Source organism: Bombina bombina, chromosome 6, assembly GCF_027579735.1.
Source record: "Bombina bombina isolate aBomBom1 chromosome 6, aBomBom1.pri, whole genome shotgun sequence".
In the NCBI taxonomy this organism is placed as follows: domain Eukaryota; kingdom Metazoa; phylum Chordata; class Amphibia; order Anura; family Bombinatoridae; genus Bombina; species Bombina bombina.
Window position 1 is genome coordinate 703,974,730 of NC_069504.1, and position 20,462 is coordinate 703,995,191.

The following is a 20,462-nucleotide window of genomic DNA, read 5'->3' on the forward strand; positions in this document are numbered from 1 at the left end:
ATTATAGCCGTCTACACACCCCTGTTGTACTTACCTGGCCTGTTCCTGCCTATTTTATATGCTTGATAATACCTGACTTTTATGCCTGCCTGTTCAGTACTTACCATTTGTACCCCATAAAAATGTATTATACCGCCTGGCCATTACCTTTGTAAGTGCCTGCCTGTTATGACTGCTGACCATAACCTCACTCAATCTCTGTTGAACTTTGACCTCATCCATCTCTTGCTACTGCTTATTCCTGTATTTGGTTTTGTCCAGTCTAAGACTTGATTGTTCCATAAGTCTCATATTTATCTTTATTATTGTTGTTTAGCACATGTATGTTACCTTATACATGAATATAAACTGGTTTATCCTTGACTACCCAGTGACCTCCAGCAACCCTCCTGCAAGATAGGAGTTGCATTATGCATTACTGACAAACCATAATTATATAATCAATATATCAGTTAGTCAGTCAGCTGAGTGCACCCATTAAAGGCTTCATAGTATATACCAAAGATATTTGTGCTAGATGCAATGAAGCCTGTCTGATAAATGAGCTGCCTATGCAAGGCTCACTATAGAGTATAGAGGGAGAGAATAATTATTTGCAATTAAATAAAACATTAATAATTCATACATTGTGTTTAATCTCATCAAGGCTGTGTGTTTAATTGCAATAATATAAAATTATTTTGTTCCCTGCAGTATTTGCAAATACAAAACAATTTTTATTTAATCTCACTTTAGAATGTGGATTTCTAGATTATTTTTTTTATAGAATACCATTGGTAGGAAATGATTTAAATATTTACAAATCAACACTCCGCTAGACTTGTGTAGCACTAAAGAATTTATTTTGGACGAATCATTTGGAATGAATATTCTGAAAATTACATTTTTCAGTATTTTCGTTTGCTGCACTATTTGGTATTTATTTCATTTAAAACGAAACGAATACTGAATATTCGGGAACATTTACATATACATTTTTTTGTTAAAATTAATGTAAATGTACCTTTGCTGCAGCTTTATACTTGCCTATAGCACGCTGCAGAGCCGCTGTGATCCCGAACCCTTCTGCACAAAGCCATGCTAATAGGAGGCTTAGCGCCACACTAAAGCTCTTATTAGCACGGCCCTGGGCTCTGCAAAGAAAAGTTGGTATAAAAGGGAAAATATACACCAATTTTCATATAACTGCATGTAATAGACACTACTATATATACTACTATATATAAGAATATGTACAGATACTGATATAAACATCCAGTAAAAGAACCTGATGAGCTTAGGCTGGAACACCCAGTGAAAGGAACTGGGAAATCAGGAAAATAATACCCCCTTCCCTGCATATGAAAACACAGATTAGACTAACAGGAGTGTGTAAACGCGTGTAAACATCTGACACTTGGGCTTGGTTAGAAGTCTAAAAATCAGCACAATGTTATTAAAAAATAAGCAAAACTACACATTGTTACAAAAACACTCCAAGATGGGCTAAATAAATGGATAATCTACAAAACATTTATGCAAAAAAAATCTTGTGTGCAATGTCTCTTTAATGCGGCTCCCCAGCACACTATATGTAAGTAATTTACAACAAATGTTTACTAACAGATTTTGTTAGAATATATTCGTTTCTTTAAATTTAGTTAGTGAATTTGTTCAGATATTTCTTTTTTGAAAACAAAACAAAATTTCAGTGTTTTTGTTCCGAATTTGTATTTGTAAAGAATGCACAAACCTACTTATCCTTTCCTATGTAAAATGTATCCTACAGCATTAGACGGTAGGGTTGATACCCACACTGGACTTCACATGTGTGGACCATGTGGCTGCAACTACACCCATTACTCCATAAACCACCACAGAGGGCCTGGAGATTCCCTACATACCTTTAACATAACCTAGAATTCCAAAACCATCTGAAAGCACAATGGGCAGAGTACAATTCCTTCAATGCCCAACACCGAAGTCGGTAATGAGAGGACAGATAACTAACTTCACTTTATCTCTAAACGCAAACACATAGGGTCTGATTTATTAATGTGCGAGCAGACATGATACGATGTAGCCCAAGCAGTTTTTGTGAACTGCTTGTGGAATGCCGCCCCCTGCAGATTCGCTAGCAGGGGGTGTCAATTAGCCTGATTGTATAGGATTGGGCAAATTGATGTCCGCGACCTCAGAGCAGGCGGAGAAGTTATGGAGCAGTGGTCTTTAGACCGCTGCTTTATAACTACTGTTTCCGGCGATGCTGAAGGCTCACACGGAAACGGGCATCAAGCTCCATTCGGAGCCTGATAATTCGCCCCCATAGAATCAACCACAAACATGGATGTATCAAAGGCATATAATGACTTCTTGACTCACTCTTCCACACAATATAGACATAAATATTATGAACGAAGGAAACTTAGAGATGATACCCTAAAACAACAGGACTTACTTTTTCAACAACACAGAAAAGGCTGTTTCTATAGATTTGGAAACAGAAGAGGGAAAAATCTAACAAAACCAAGAGAAATGAACCTTTTCCAAATCACTAATTAATACTATATCTGCTAACAACACAACCCACGCTGATAACAAAGAGATCATGAACAAGTTTGTACGCTACTATACAACACTTTACTCCAAACAAGAGAGCCTCCTCACAGACAAAGACCTGAACAATTAGATACCCTAAATGCTCCTGTACTTCCGTTGGAGGTAAAGAAAGCCATAATATCAGCCAAACTAGGCAAAACGCCAGGTCAAATTCCAATTGAATACTCCAAAATCTTACAGAGCGAACTTAGTCCGCTTTTAGCCCAAACATTTACAGCCTACCTAAAAGGAACTGCCACACCCCCCAGAGGATTATGCAGCTGTACATATGTGTTTACTCTTAAAACCTGACAAAGACCCAACTCAAACCGCCTCCTATAGGCCTATACAATGATTATAAACTCTTCACAGCTATTTTGGCAGAGAGACTTGCTAAAGTTGTAGGCACAATCATACAGACAGACCAAACTGGATTAATGCAGAACCGTTTGTCGGTCACAAACATTCGCAAAACATTAGCAGTGATTACCCATTATTGGCAGGCCAGAGGAGAAAAACAAACTGCTCAACTCCCAGACACACGCCTTCTCGCCATAGATGCAGAGAAGGTATTTGACAGGGTAGAATGGGACCACCTCCTGTCTTCCCTAGACAAATTTGGTATTACTGGTGACATCCACAACTTCATCCGAACACTGTAGTCACAACCGTGAACCTCAGTCATAGTCAATGGCGAGGTCTCCCAACCATTTCCCTTAGGAAAAGGCACTATACAGGGCTGCCCACTATCGCCACTCCTGTTCAACCTAGCTATTGAACCATTAGCCATATATATCAGAAACGAGGTGAAGGGTGTCAGGGTGGGACCACATTAATTACACGTATCCCTCTGATAATCTTCTCCTATACATTTAAAACCCAAACCATATGGCCCCCAAACTCCTTAACATTTTCCAACGATTCAGAGCAATATAAACCTCAATAAATCGGAACTGATATATCTAAAGAAAACTGCTAATTCCCCCTTGATACAAACAACATTTCAAATTAAGGATAGCAACTTTAGGTACCTGGGCATCACTGCACACTAACCTTAACCTCATATACAAACTTAATATCCCTCTCATACTGACACAACTCCATTCCATGCTAGCTGGATGGTCCAAGCTGCCAATCCCTCTCTCAGGATGAATTAACTTATTAAAAATGATTGCCATGCCCAAGCTATTATATCCGCTACAATTACTACTTCTGCTTCTGACGCGAGCTGACTTAAATTCTATTAACAGAAACTTTTCCAAATTCATTTGGAACTCTAAAAAGCAACGCATCAGTCGCCTCAAACTGACATTGCCAGTAGAAAGAGGAGGATTAAAAATCCCAAACGTAAAATGGTATAACTGGTCCTCACTAACTAAACCCGTCTTTGAATGGCTGGCGGGTACCTCGGTATTTAATGACAGACAAGTAGAAGCTTCCTTAGTATACCCACTGCATCTGATTTTCTTGCCACATGCTCCTTTCCACTCTCTCCCCTCAACAATAAAGGATAACATACTATTTAAAGACCCATTAAGAGCCTGGTCCAAATTATGCAGATGGTGGGGTCTGTCACACACAATCACCTAGATTACAAGTTTTGTGTTGCGGCTTTTAACACTGAAAAAAATGGCAATTTCAGCGTAAAAGCAGGAACGCACTATTGGGAGTCGTGTCGGTATACTGTACAGCAAGCATTTTAGCCTGTAACGCAACGTCACTCCCACACTCAAAAAAAAATTATGTTTTTTGCGTGGGATTTCCATAGCGCCGGTATTACAGGTTGTGCGGTGAAGCTAAAAAGCTTGCATTACAGCCTATACCGACACGATCCATACTCCCATCTGAGAGCAGTAGTTATGGATTTTGTGTAACAAAAATGTTTCACATAACTAAAATGTTACAAAGTACACTAACACCCATAAACTACCTATTAACCCCTAAACCGCTGCCCTCCTGCAGCACAAACACTATATTAAACGTATTAACCCCTAATCTGCCGCCTACCCACATTGCGACTATTTAATAAAGTTATATTAACCCCTAATCTGCCGCTCGCCCACATCACCAGCACTATTTAAATATATTAACCCCTAAACCGACGCTCCCCGACATTGCCACCACTATAATAAAGTTATTAACCCCTAAACCTCTGGCCTCCCACATCTCCGCCATTAAATAAACCTATTAACCCCTAAACCATCGGTCCACCCACATCGCAAAACACTAAATTAAACTATTAACCCCTAAACTTAACACCCACCTAACTTTAAATTAAAATCACAATATAATTCTATTTAAATAAATAAAAACTTACCTGTGAAATAAAAATAAACCTAACATTAAACTATAAATTAACCTAACCAAACTATTCTAATAAAATAAAAATACTACCAATTAAAATATCTAAATTACAAATTTTGGGGGGCGGAGCTGGCGCCCAAACAGAGCAGACACATGGTACAGTAGCTCTGGAAAACGGCACCTATTTTACTAAAATTGCTGAGTCTGTACCCTATCAAAAACATAATTTATGCTTACCTGATAAATTCCTTTCTCCTGTAGTGTAGTCAGTCCACGGGTCATCCATTACTTATGGGATTATATCTCCTCCCTAACAGGAAGTGCAAGAGGATCACCCAAGTAGAGCTGCTATATAGCTCATCCCCTCTACGTCATACCCAGTCATTCGACCGAAACCAAACGAGAAAGGAGAAACTATAGGGTGCAGTGGTGACTGGAGTTTAATTTAAAATTTAGACCTGCCGTAAAAACAGGGCGGGCCGTGGACTGACTACACTACAGGAGAAAGGAATTTATCAGGTAAGCATAAATTATGTTTTCTCCTGTTAAGTGTAGTCAGTCCACGGGTCATCCATTACTTATGGGATACCAATACCAAAGCTAAAAGTACACGGATGACGGGAGGGACAGGCAGGACCTTTACACGGAAGGAACCACTGCTTGAAGAACCTTTCTCCCAAAAACAGCCTCCGAAGAAGCAAAAGTGTCAAATTTGTAAAATTTTGAAAAGGTGTGAAGTGAAGACCAAGTTGCAGCCTTGCAAATCTGTTCAACAGAGGCCTCATTTTTAAAGGCCCAAGTGGAAGCCACAGCTCTGGTAGAATGAGCTGTAATTCTTTCAGGAGGCTGCTGTCCAGCAGTCTCATAGGCTAAACGTATTATGCTACGAAGCCAGAAGGAGAGAGAGGTAGCCGAAGCCTTTTGACCTCTCCTCTGTCCAGAATAAACGACAAACAGGGAAGAAGTTTGTCAAAAATCTTTAGTTGCCTGCAAATAAAATTTCAGGGCACGGACAACGTCCAGATTGTGCAGAAGTCGTTCCTTCTTTGAAGAAGGGTTAGGGCACAACAATCTCTTGATTGATATTCCTGTTAGTGACTACCTTAGGTAAGAACCCAGGTTTAGTACGCAGAACTACCTTGTCTGAATGAAAAATCAGATAAGGAGAATCACAATGTAAGGCCGATAACTCAGAGACTCTTCGAGCCGAGGAAATAGCCATTAAAAACAGAACTTTCCAAGATAACAGCTTGATATCAATGGAATGAAGGGGTTCAAACGGAACACCCTGTAAAACATTAAGAACTAAGTTTAAGCTCCATGGCGGAGCAACAGTTTTAAACACAGGCTTAATCCTGGCCAAAGCCTGACAAAAAGCCTGAACGTCTGGAACTTCTGACAGACGTTTGTGTAAAAGGATGGACAGAGCTGAGATCTGTCCCTTTAACGAACTAGCAGATAAACCCTTTTCTAAACCCTCTTGTAGAAAAGACAATATCCTAGGAATCCTAACCTTACTCCATGAGTAACTCTTGGATTCGCACCAATGCAAGTATTTCTTTCATGTAATTAACAAGAGTCCATGAGCTAGTGACGTATGGGATATACATTCCTACCAGGAGGGGCAAAGTTTCCCAAACCTTTAAATGCCTATAAATACACCCCTCACCACACCCACAAATCAGTTTTACAAACTTTGCCTCCAAGGGAGGTGGTGAAGTAAGTTTGTGCTAGATTCTACGTTGATATGCGCTCCGCAGCAAGTTGGAGCCCGGTTTTCCTCTCAGCGTGCAGTGAATGTCAGAGGGATGTGAAGAGAGTATTGCCTATTGAATGCAGGGGTCTATTTCATAAGGTTCTCTGTTATCGGTCGTAGAGATTCATCTCTTACCTCCCTTTTCAGATCGACGATATACTCTTATATTTACCATTACCTCTACTGATTCTCGTTTCAGTACTGGTTTGGCTTTCTACAAACATGTAGATGAGTGTCCTGGGGTAAGTAAGTCTTATTTTCTGTGACACTCTAAGCTATGGTTGGGCACTTTATTTATAAAGTTCTAAATATATGTATTCAAACATTTATTTGCCTTGACTCAGAATGTTCAACTTTCCTTATTTTCAGACAGTCAGTTTCATATTTGGGATTATGCATTGAATTATCATATTTTTCTTACCTCAAAAATTTGACTTTTTTCCCTGTGGGCTGTTAGGCTCGCGGGGGCTGAAAATGCTTCATTTTATTGCGTCATTCTTGGCGCGGACTTTTTTGGCGCAAAAATTCTTTTCCGTTTCCGGCGTCATACGTGTCGCCGGAAGTTACGTCATTTTTTGACGTTATTTTGCGCCAAAAATGTCGGCGTTCCGGATGTGGCGTCATTTTTGGCGCCAAAAGCATTTAGGCGCCAAATAATGTGGGCGTCTTATTTGGCGCTAAAAAATATGGGCGTCGCTTTTGTCTCCACATTATTTCAGTCTCATTTTTCATTTGCTTCTGGTTGCTAGAAGCTTGATATTTGGCATTCTTTCCCATTCCTGAAACTGTCTTATAAGGAATTTGATCTATTTTGCTTTATATGTTGTTTTTTCTCTTACATATTGCAAGATGTCTCACGTTGCATCTGAGCCAGAAGATACTACAGGAAAATCACTGCCTGCTGGATCTACCAAAGCTAAGTGTATCTGCTGTAAATTTTTGGTAGCTATTCCTCCAGCTGTTGTTTGTAATAATTGTCATGACAAACTTGTTAAAGCAGATAATATTTCCTTTAGTAATGTACCATTGCCTGTTGCAGTTCCCTCAACATCTAAGGTGCAGAATGTTCCTGATAACATAAGAGATTTTGTTTCTGAATCCATAAAGAAGGCTTTGTCTGTTATTTCTCCTTCTAGTAGACGTAAAAAGTCTTTTAAATCTTCTCTCTCTACAGATGAATTTTTAAATGAACACCATCATTCTGATTCTTTGGACTCTTCTGGTTCAGAGGATTCTATCTCAGAGATTGATGCTGATAAATCTTCATATTTATTTAAGATGGAATTTATTCGCTCTTTACTTAAAGAAGTACTAATTGCTTTAGAAATAGAGGATTCTAGTCCTCTTGATACTAATTCTATACGTTTGGATAAGGTTTTTAAAGCTCCTGCGGTTATTCCAGAAGTTTTTCCTGTTCCTAATGCTATTTCTGCAGTGATTTCCAAAGAATGGGATAAATTGGGTAATTCATTTACTCCTTCTAAACGTTTTAAGCAATTATATCCTGTTCCGCCTGACAGGTTAGAATTTTGGGACAAAATCCCTAAAGTTGATGGGGCTATTTCTACCCTTGCTAAACGTACTACCATTCCTACGTCAGATGGTACCTCGTTTAAGGATCCTTTAGATAGAAAAATTGAATCCTTTCTAAGAAAAGCTTATCTGTGTTCAGGTAATCTTCTTAGACCTGCTATATCATTGGCTGATGTTGCTGCAGCTTCAACTTTTTGGTTGGAAACCCTAGCGCAACAAGTAGCAAATCGTGATTCTCATGATATTATTATTCTTCTTCAGCATGCTAATAATTTTATCTGTGATGCCATTTTTGATATTATTAGAGTTGATGTTAGGTTTATGTCTCTAGCTATCTTAGCCAGAAGAGCTTTATGGCTTAAGACTTGGAATGCTGATATGGCTTCTAAATCAACTCTACTTTCCATTTCTTTCCAGGGAAACAAATTATTTGGTTCTCAGTTGGATTCTATTATTTCAACTGTTACTGGTGGGAAAGGAACTTTTTTACCACAGGATAAAAAATCTAAAGGTAAAAACAGGGCTAACAATCGTTTTCGTTCTTTTCGTTTCAACAAAGAACAAAAGCCTGATCCTTCGTCCTCAGGAGCAGTTTCAGTTTGGAAACCATCTCCAGTCTGGAATAAATCCAAGCCTGCTAGAAAGGCAAAGCCTGCTTCTAAGTTCACATGAAGGTACGGCCCTCATTCCAGTTCAGCTGGTAGGGGGCAGGTTACGTTTTTTCAAAGAAATTTGGATCAATTCTGTTCACAATCTTTGGATTCAGAGCATTATTTCAGAAGGGTACAGAATTGGTTTCAAGATGAGACCTCCTGCAAAGAGATTTTTTCTTTCCCGTGTCCCAGTAAATCCAGTGAAAGCTCAAGCATTTCTGAATTGTGTTTCAGATCTAGAGTTGGCTGGAGTAATTATGCCAGTTCCAGTTCCGGAACAGGGGATGGGGTTTTATTCAAATCTCTTCATTGTACCAAAGAAGGAGAATTCCTTCAGACCAGTTCTGGATCTAAAATTATTGAATCGTTATGTAAGGATACCAACGTTCAAGATGGTAACTGTAAGGACTATATTTCCTTTTGTTCAGCAAGGGAATTATATGTCCACAATAGATTTACAGGATGCATATCTGCATATTCCGATTCATCCAGATCATTTTCAGTTCCTGAGATTCTCTTTTCTAGACAAGCATTACCAATTTGTGGCTCTACCGTTTGGCCTTGCTACAGCTCCAAGAATTTTCACAAAGATTCTCGGTGCCCTTCTGTCTGTAATCAGAGAACAGGGTATTGTGGTATTTCCTTATTTGGACGATATCTTGGTACTTGCTCAGTCTTTACATTTAGCAGAGTCTCATACGAATCGACTTGTGTTGTTTCTTCAAGATCATGGTTGGAGGATCAATTTACCAAAAAGTTCTTTGATTCCTCAAACAAGGGTAACCTTTCTGGGTTTCCAGATAGATTCAGTGTCCATGACTCTGTCTTTAACAGACAAGAGACGTCTAAAATTGATTACAGCTTGTCGAAACCTTCAGTCTCAATCATTCCCTTCGGTAGCCTTATGCATGGAAATTCTAGGTCTTATGACTGCTGCATCGGACGCGATCCCCTTTGCTCGTTTTCACATGCGACCTCTTCAGCTCTGTATGCTGAACCAATGGTGCAGGGATTACACAAAGATATATCAATTAATATCTTTAAAACCGATTGTTCGACACTCTCTAACGTGGTGGACAGATCACCATCGTTTAATTCAGGGGGCTTCTTTTGTTCTTCCGACCTGGACTGTAATTTCAACAGATGCAAGTCTCACAGGTTGGGGAGCTGTGTGGGGATCTCTGACGGCACAGGGAGTTTGGGAATCTCAGGAGGTGAGATTACCGATCAATATTTTGGAACTCCGTGCAATTTTCAGAGCTCTTCAGTTTTGGCCTCTTCTGAAGAGAGAATCGTTCATTTGTTTTCAGACAGACAATGTCACAACTGTGGCATACATCAATCATCAAGGAGGGACTCACAGTCCTCTGGCTATGAAAGAAGTATCTCGAATTTTGGTTTGGGCGGAATCCAGCTCCTGTCTAATCTCTGCGGTTCATATCCCAGGTGTAGACAATTGGGAAGCGGATTATCTCAGTCGCCAAACGTTGCATCCGGGCGAATGGTCTCTTCACCCAGAGGTATTTCTTCAGATTGTTCAAATGTGGGGGCTTCCAGAGATAGATCTGATGGCCTCTCATCTAAACAAGAAACTTCCCAGGTATCTGTCCAGATCCCGGGATCCTCAGGCGGAGGCAGTGGATGCATTATCACTTCCTTGGAAGTATCATCCTGCCTATATCTTTCCGCCTCTAGTTCTTCTTCCAAGAGTAATCTCCAAGATTCTGAGGGAATGCTCGTTTGTTCTGCTAATAGCTCCGGCATGGCCTCACAGGTTTTGGTATGCGGATCTTGTCCGGATGGCATCTTGCCAACCATGGACTCTTCCGTTAAGACCAGACCTTCTGTCGCAAGGTCCTTTTTTCCATCCGGATCTGAAATCCTTAAATTTAAAGGTATGGAGATTGAACGCTTGATTCTTAGTCAAAGAGGTTTCTCTGACTCTGTGATTAATACTATGTTACAGGCTCGTAAATCTGTATCTAGAGAGATATATTATAGAGTCTGGAAGACTTATATTTCTTGGTGTCTTACTCATCATTTTTCTTGGTATTCTTTTAGAATTCCGAGAATATTACAATTTCTTCAGGATGGTTTAGATAAGGGTTTGTCCGCAAGTTCCTTGAAAGGACAAATCTCTGCTCTTTCTGTTCTTTTTCACAGAAAGATTGCTATTCTTCCTGATATTCATTGTTTTGTACAAGCTTTGGTTCGTATAAAACCTGTCATTAAGTCAATTTCTCCTCCATGGAGTTTGAATTTGGTTCTGGGAGCTCTTCAAGCTCCTCCGTTTGAACCTATGCATTCATTGGACATTAAATTGCTTTCTTGGAAAGTTTTGTTCCTTTTGGCCATCTCTTCTGCCAGAAGAGTTTCTGAATTATCTGCTCTTTCTTGTGAGTCTCCTTTTCTGATTTTTCATCAGGATAAGGCGGTGTTGCGAACTTCTTTTGAATTTTTACCTAAGGTTGTGAATTCCAACAACATTAGTAGAGAAATCGTGGTTCCTTCATTATGTCCTAATCCTAAGAATTCTAAGGAGAAATCGTTACATTCTTTGGATGTTGTTAGAGCTTTGAAATATTATGTTGAAGCTACTAAATCTTTCCGAAAGACTTCTAGTCTATTTGTCATCTTTTCTGGTTCTAGAAAAGGCCAGAAAGCTTCTGCCATTTCTTTGGCATCCTGGTTGAAATCTTTAATTCATCTTGCCTATGTTAAATCGGGTAAGACTCCGCCTCAGAGGATTACAGCTCATTCTACTAGGTCAGTTTCTACTTCCTGGGCGTTTAGGAATGAAGCTTCAGTTGATCAGATTTGCAAAGCAGCGACTTGGTCCTCTTTGCATACTTTTACTAAATTCTACCATTTTGATGTATTCTCTTCTTCTGAAGCAGTTTTTGGTAGAAAGGTACTTCAGGCAGTGGTTTCGGTTTGAATCTTCTGCTTATGTTTTTCATTAAACTTTATTTTGGGTGTGGATTATTTTCAGCAGGAATTGGCTGTCTTTATTTTATCCCTCCCTCTCTAGTGACTCTTGTGTGGAAAGATCCACATCTTGGGTATTCATTATCCCATACGTCACTAGCTCATGGACTCTTGTTAATTACATGAAAGAAAACATAATTTATGTAAGAACTTACCTGATAAATTCATTTCTTTCATATTAACAAGAGTCCATGAGGCCCACCCTTTTTTGTGGTGGTTATGATTTTTTTGTATAAAGCACAATTATTCCAATTCCTTATTTTATATGCTTCGCACTTTTTTCTTATCACCCCACTTCTTGGCTATTCGTTAAACTGATTTGTGGGTGTGGTGAGGGGTGTATTTATAGGCATTTAAAGGTTTGGGAAACTTTGCCCCTCCTGGTAGGAATGTATATCCCATACGTCACTAGCTCATGGACTCTTGTTAATATGAAAGAAATGAATTTATCAGGTAAGTTCTTACATAAATTATGTTTTACGCCATATTTTATGGTAAATTTTCCTGGTAACAGGTTTCCTAGCCTGTATTAAGGTATCAATCACTGACTCCGAGAATCCACGCTTTGATAGAATCAAGCGTTCAATTTCCATGCAGTCAGCCTCAGAGAAATTAGATTTGGATGTTTGAAAGGACCCTGAACCAGAAGGTCCTGTCTCAGAGGCAGAGACCATGGTGGACAGGACGACATGTCCACTAGATCTGCATACCAGGTCCTGCGTGGCCACGCAGGCGCTATTAGAATCACCGATGTTCTCTCCTGTTTGATCCTGGCAATCAATCGAGGAAGCATCGGGAAGGGTGGAAACACATAAGCCATGTTGAAGACCCAAGGTGCTGTCAGAGCATCTATCAGAACCGCTCCCGGGTCCCTGGACCTGGATCCGTAACAAGGAAGCTTGGCGTTCTGGCGAGACGCCATGAGATCCAGATCTGGTTTGCCCCAACGCCGAAGCAGTTGGGCAAATACCTCAGGATGAAGTTCCCACTCCCCCGGATGAAAAGTCTGGCGACTTAGGAAATCCGCCTCCCAGTTCTCCACGCCTGGGATGTGGATCGCTGACAGGTGGCAAGAGTGAGACTCTGCCCAGCGAATTATCTTTGAGACTTCCATCATCGCTAGGGAACTCCTTGTCCCTCCCTGATGGTTGATGTAAGCCACAGTCGTGATGTTGTCCGACTGAAACCTGATGAACCTCAGAGTTGCTAACTGAGGCCAAGCCAGAAGGGCATTGAGAACTGCTCTTAATTCCAGAATGTTTATTGGAAGGAGTCTCTCCTCCTGAGTCCATGATCCCTGAGCCTTCAGGGAATTCCAGACAGCGCCCCAACCTAGCAGGCTGGCGTCTGTTGTTACAATCGTCCAATCTGGCCTGCTGAAGGGCATCCCCCTGGACAGATGTGGCCGAGAAAGCCACCATAGAAGAGAATCTCTGGTCTCTTGATCCAGATTCAGCATAGGGGACAAATCTGAGTAATCCCCATTCCACTGACTTAGCATGCACAATTGTAGTGATCTGAGATGCAGGCGTGCAAAAGGTACTATGTCCATTGCCGCTACCGTTAAGCCGATTACCTCCATGCATTGAGCCACTGACGGGTGTTGAATGGAATGAAGGACACGGCAAGCATTTAGTAGTTTTGTTAACCTGTCCTCTGTCAGGTAAATTTTCATTTCTACAGAATCTATAAGAGTCCCCAAGAAGGGAACTCTTGTGAGTGGCAATAGAGAACTCTTTTCTACGTTCACCTTCCACCCATGCGACCTTAGAAATGCCAGAACTAACTCTGTATGAGACTTGGCAGTCTGGAAACTTGACGCTTGTATCAGAATGTCGCCTAGGTACGGAACTACCGAAATTCCTCGCGGTCTTAGTATCGCCAGAAGAGAGCCCAGAACCTTTGTAAAGATTCTTGGAGCCGTAGCTAACCCGAAGGGAAGAGCTACAAACTGGTAATGCCTGTTTAGGAAGGCAAACCTTAGGTACCGATAATGATCCTTGTGAATCGGTATGTGAAGGTAGGCATCCTTTAAATCCACTGTGGTCATGTACTGACCCTTTTGGATCATAGGTAAGATTGTCCGAATAGTTTCCATTTTGAACGATGGAACTCTTAGGAATTTGTTTAGGATTTTTAAGTCCAAGATTGGTCTGAAGGTTCCCTCTTTTTTGGGAACCACAAACAGATTTGAGTAAAACCCTTGTCCGTGTTCCGACCGCGGAACTGGGTGGATCACTTCCATTAGTAAAAGGTCTTGTACACAGCGTAGAAACGCCTCTTTCTGTTTCTGGTTTGCTGACAACCTTGAAAGATGAAATCTCCCTTTTGGAGGAGAAGCTTTGAAGTCCAGAAGATATCCCTGAGATATGATCTCTAACGCCCAGGGATCCTGGACATCTCTTGCCCAAGCCTGGGCGAAGAGAGAAAGTCTGCCCCCCACTAGATCCGTTTCCGGATCGGGGGCCCTCACTTCATGCTGTCTTAGGGGCAGCAGCAGGCTTTCTGGCTTTCCAGGACTGGTTAGGTTTCCAGCCCTGTCTGTAGCGAGCAACAGTTCCTTCCTGTTTTGGAGCGGAGGAAGTAGATGCTGCTCCTGCCTTGAAGTTACGAAAGGCACGAAAATTAGACTGTCTAGCCCTTGGTTTGGCTCTGTCTTGAGGCAGGGCATGGCCCTTACCTCCAGTAATGTCAGCGATAATTTCTTTCAAACCGGGCCCAAATAATGTCTGCCCTTTGAAAGGTATGTTAAGCAATTTAGATTTAGAAGTCACATCGGCTGACCAGGATTTAAGCCACAGCGCTCTGCGCGCTTGAATGGCGAATCCGGAGTTCTTAGCCGTAAGTTTAGTTAAGTGTACTACGGCATCAGAAATAAATGAATTAGCTAGCTTAAGGACTCTAAGCTTGTCTATAATCTCATCCAATGGAGCTGAGCTAATGGTCTCTTCCAGAGACTCAAACCAGAATGCCGCCGAAGCTGTGACAGGCGCAATGCATGCAAGGGGTTGTAATATAAAACCTTGTTGAACAAACATTTTCTTAAGGTAACCCTCTAACTTTTTATCCATTGGATCTGAAAAAGCACAGCTATCCTCCACCAGGATAGTGGTGCGCTTAGCCAGAGTAGAAACTGCTCCCTCCACCTTAGGGACCGTCTGCCATAAGTCCCGTGTGGTGGCGTCTATTGGAAACATCTTTCTAAATATAGGAGGGGGTGAAAAAGGCACACCGGGTCTATCCCACTCCTTGTTAACAATTTCTGTAAGCCTTTTAGGTATAGGAAAAACGTCAGTACACGTCGGTACCGCAAAATATTTATCCAGCCTACATATTTTCTCTGGAATTGCAACCGTTTTACAATCATTCAGAGCTGCTAATACCTCCCCTAGTAATACACGGAGGTTCTCAAGCTTAAATTTAAAATTTGAAATGTCTGAGTCCAGTTTACTTGGATCAGATCCGTCACCCACAGAATGAAGCTCTCCGTCCTCATGTTCTGCAAATTGTGACGCAGTATCAGACATGGCTCTATTATTATCAGCACACTCTGTTCTCACCCCAGAGTGGTCGCGTTTACCCCTAAATTCTGGCAATTTAGATAATACTTCAGTCATAACATTAGCCATGTCTTGCAAAGTGATTTGTATGGGCCGCCATGATGTACTTGGCGCCACAATATCACGCACCTCCTGAGTGGGAGACGAAGGTACTGACACGTGAGGAGAGTTAGTCGGCATAACTTCCCCCTCGTTGTCTGGTGAAATTTTCTTTACATGTACAGATTGGCTTTTATTTAAAGTAGCATCAATGCAATTAGTACACAAATTTCTATTGAGCTCCACATTGGCCTTTAAACATATTGCACAAAGAGATTCCTCTGTGTCAGACATGTTTAAACAAACTAGCAATGAAACTAGCAAGCTTGGAAAATACTTTTCAAATAAATTTACAAGCAATATAAAAAACGTTACTGTGCCTTTAAGAAGCACAAAAAAACTGTCACAGTTGAAATAACAATGAACCAAATTAGTTATAGCAACCAAATTTTCACAGTAAATGCATTAAGTTAGCAAAGGATTGCACCCACCAGCAAATGGATGATTAACCCCTTAGTACCCAAAAACGGATAACAATTTAAAGGGACAGTCTAGGCCAAAATAAACGGTTATGATTCAGATAGAGCATGTAATTTTAAACAATTTTCCAATTTACTTTTATCACCAATTTTGCTTTGTTCTCTTGGTATTCTTAGTTGAAAGCTTAACCTAGGAGGTTCATATGCTAATTTCTTAGACCTTGAAGCCCACCTCTTTCAGATTGCATTTTACCAGTTTTTCACCACTAGAGGGTGTTAGTTCACGTATTTCATATAGATAACACTGTCCTCGTGCACAAGAAGTTATTTGGGAGCAGGCACTGATTGGCTAGACTGCAAGTCTGTCAAAAGAACTGTAAAAAGGGGCAGTTTGCAGAGGCTTAGATACAAGATAATCACAGAGGTTAAAAGTATATTATTATAACTGTGTTGTTTATGCAAAACTGGGAAATGGGTAATAAAGGGATTATCTATCTTTTAAAACAATAAAAATTCTGGTGTAGACTGTCCCTTTAATATAAACGTTTTTATCACAGTCAAAAACACAGTCTCACAGGTCTGCTGTGAGTGATTACCTCCCTCAAAACTAGTTTTGGAGACCCCTGGGCTCTGTAGAGACGTCCTGGATCATGGAGGAAGAAATAGGAAGACTGTGACTGAATTTTTACTGCGCAATAAAGCGCCAAAATAGGCCCCTCCCACTCATATTACAACAGTGGGGAAGCTTAGTAAACTGATTTTATTCATAAATAAACGACAGCCATGTGGAAAAATAATGCCCAAAAAGTTTTATCACCAAGTACCTCAGAGAAAAACGATTAACATGCCAGTAAACGTTTAAAAATAAAATTATGAAATGTTATTAATAAGTCTGCTGCTAGTCGCTTTCACTGCAGTGGAGGCTCAAATATAAGTTAAATGTATACAGTATTTTCTTAGTGAAGTTCCATTCCCCAGAAATACCTCAGTGTAAACATACATACATATCAGCCTGATACCAGTCGCTACTACTGCATTTAAGGCTGCACTTACATTATATCGGTATTAGCAGTATTTTCTCAGTCAATTCCATTCCTTAGAAAATAATATACTGCAACATACCTCCTTGCAGGTGAACCCTGCCCGCTGTCCCCTGTTCTGAAGTTACCTCACTCCTCAGAATGGCCGAGAACAGCAAATGGATTTTAGTTACGACCGCTAAGATCATACACAAACTCAGGTAGATTCTTCTTCTAATGCTGCCTGAGAAAAAACAACACACTCCGGTGCTGTTTAAAATAACAAACTTTTGATTGAAGAAATAAAAACTAAGTTTAACAACCACAGTCCTCTCACACGTCCTATTTATTAGTTAGGTGCAAGAGAATGACTGGGTATGACGTAGAGGGGAGGAGCTATATAGCAGCTCTGCTTGGGTGATCCTCTTGCACTTCCTGTTAGGGAGGAGATATAATCCCATAAGAAATGGATGACCCGTGGACTGACTACACTTAACAGGAGAAATATAGCTTATTCGTGATAGATGTGCCCTACAACTGTTGGGGAAGCTATCCAGTGACTTAGAAGGGCTTTCTTGGGGGCAGAGGAGAGTAATGAAGCCTAACACGAACTAGGCCTAGCGGATGTCGGGGCCCCTTGAAGGCTGAGAACCCTAACGAAGTGGATATTGAGCTACACAGCGCACTAGATCCTCTGTCATGGAGGAGCTGCATATGCACTGCGGACCTACATGGAGGAAGTGGAGAGAATATTCTATGAAAGAATAGACGGTATTATACTGTCTATCAACACAGTGAGCAATGACCTGAAAAATAGAAAGTTGGCAAGGGACGCAGCATTGACTCTGAAGATGATCCCTGATAGTCCTGCTCACGCATTCACAGGGGTTCAGACGTCCGATGCTGAAGTGCGACAGAGTGTTGGGAGTCCCTGGGAGCAGACGTGTGAGTCACAAACCCCTGATGACTTGGCACCTCAGAGTGACAACCCGGCCGCAGTAGTTATCGCCGTTGGATCACGAAGTGACACTGCGGGAGGCGGTGTAACTTTGGGGGACATGCAGACCCGCTCAGAAAAGGAAGACCCCCATAACGGGATATGGATGAATGCCTGGACTAGAGTGGTAGGCTCCCCGGAATGCTACCCAGACCTACCAAGAGCGCCTATGAAGGCCGCAAGAGACTTACGGTACACTTTTTTGATTCCCGACTCCCCGCAAGTAGAGGTCACTTTCATACATATTCGAGGCACCCTAGATTTTACTGGTGCCCCCATGGCCCTTCTCCATGCTTGCTTCCTCACATTGGGTATGGATTGGAGGCTGTTATATTTCTCTCACTGCCCAAGCGCCCATAGATCTGGTGTGGGTTAAGAACTGTGAGTAAGGTCATTGCTATTTGTGACTGATGTATTACAAGAACTGGTGCTCTCTGATCTTTACTATAGCAGCGGATACCAATTGTACAGACTCAAGTATTTTATTTAACAAATGCTCCTCCCATTGACCCTTGCTCTTAGGCACAATGACTGATTATACTATAGAGGAAGCTGTATATCTGATAATGTGTAGATTTGGACCTGTTTTCTCATGATCCTTTTGTAATCTTATGTCTCAGCAATACCTGAAAATGTGTGATTTTCTTCCTACAGTCTATGTTTTTATTATTTGGTGGTCCTATAAGAGGCTTATGGCTGGTAATGTTCTAGTTCCTAACTATAGGTGGGCAGTCTACATTTATGAAGCCACATGTTCTGACAGGATAGTGCTATTAGAGCTTAGTTTTTTGATTGGAGCCCATACAAGCATAAATCTTGAGTAACAATGTCTTATTGATGGGCAATATGATTGCCTATATATTTTACCACTACTAGTTATGTAATTTAGAGCCTCAATAGCTGAAAATGTGAGGAATACTTTTCCCAGCATAGTTAATTGCCCAAGATAGACTTGTGCATGGGCTGTGCTTACTAATCTCAGTTTCACTAAACCACTAAAGCACTATATCCTGTACTGTAGATCCTAACTAGTGTTGGATAGATTGTTTTAGGTAACCACCTATTTTTGCATGTGTAGGGTATCTCTCTTACAGTTGTTTTGCTGACTCATGTGACTTCATAGCTACTTAATTGTATTGCAAACGCAAGAGTTTTACTATGTTCAGTTTGCAGTGCGAGTTGCTTGCGGACATACTGTATTGCCTATGCATCTCAAAATCAGTCTAAGTAACTATTACTTGAAGTGTGTTAAACTAGTTAATTCTTCTGTGTGAATTGATGTTAAATCTCCATGATAATACTCTATTTTTCTCTTGGGTGAATCTAGGGCTGTTTAACGTGTTAGATATGCTAACTAGCAACAGAAAAATATGACATTGCTGGACTGCCCTCTGCCCCCCCCCCCCATTCTTGTGCGGTCAGGGTTGAGTCCTCTCTCCTCCGCATACTTTTTTGACAGAGTGTAGTAGTCTCTGTCCCACCCGCAGAGCCATGACCCAGTCTTTCCCATGCATTTATGTAAAATGGCTCTCAGGGTTTCAATACAGGAAATTTAAGCTTGTCTATGTTTTCCTGCTCCCCTGTAATGTATCCATGATAATAGTCTCTTTTATGTCTATACTTATATAACTGTTCAGTGTTGATAGGAAACTAGGTTTATATTTCTCTATTTTGATATTGTGTGTTCACTCCAGAATTTGTATTAACTCTGTGAATGCTGAAACTGCAAATGTCTACTATTATCTCCATTAACATGCCCTCAATTGCTTTGTTAACTTTTTGGTCCCTTGATTGGACCTGTTTGTCTGAGGACACTGCGAACCTACAAGATTTTAAAACGGAGGTGCCTAAATTGTCACGTCATGTCAGTTCAATGCGTATTGTGAAGTGTAACCTGTTGATGAGACTGTTGTATACTTGCTATTTTAACCTCAATAAAAAAAAATAAAAAAATTACAAATTTTAAAAAACAGAACACTACGAAAATATTAAAAATCTAAATTACAACTAAAAAACCCCCAAATCCTACGAAAAATTTTAAAAAATCTAAGTTTACCAAAAACAACACTAAAATCACGAAAAATAAAAAAACACTAAGATCCTAATCTGCTCTCAGATGGTGGTATAGATCGTGTCGGTATAGGCTGTAACGCAAGCTTTTTAGCCTCACCACACAACCTGTAATATCGTGCGGGATTGATGTTGCATTACAGGCTAAAATGCTTGCGGTACAGCTATACAGACATGACTCCCAATAGTGTGTTTCTGCTTTTACGCTAAAATTGCCATTTTTTTATTTTTTTCGTAGTGTTAGGTTTTTTTTAAATTTGTAATTTAGATATTTTAACTGGTAGTATTTTTTATTTTATTAGATTAGTTATATGTTAGGTTAATTTATAGTTTAAGTTTAATCTTTTCTTTATTTAGATGTTTCAAAAAATTATATAACAACAAAGAAACAAAAAGAAAGTTACAAACAATCAAAATATTTCAAAGAATTTCCACAGAATATAAAATTACTGCTTTGTCATACTCGCATTTCTGTTCAAGTCCATCA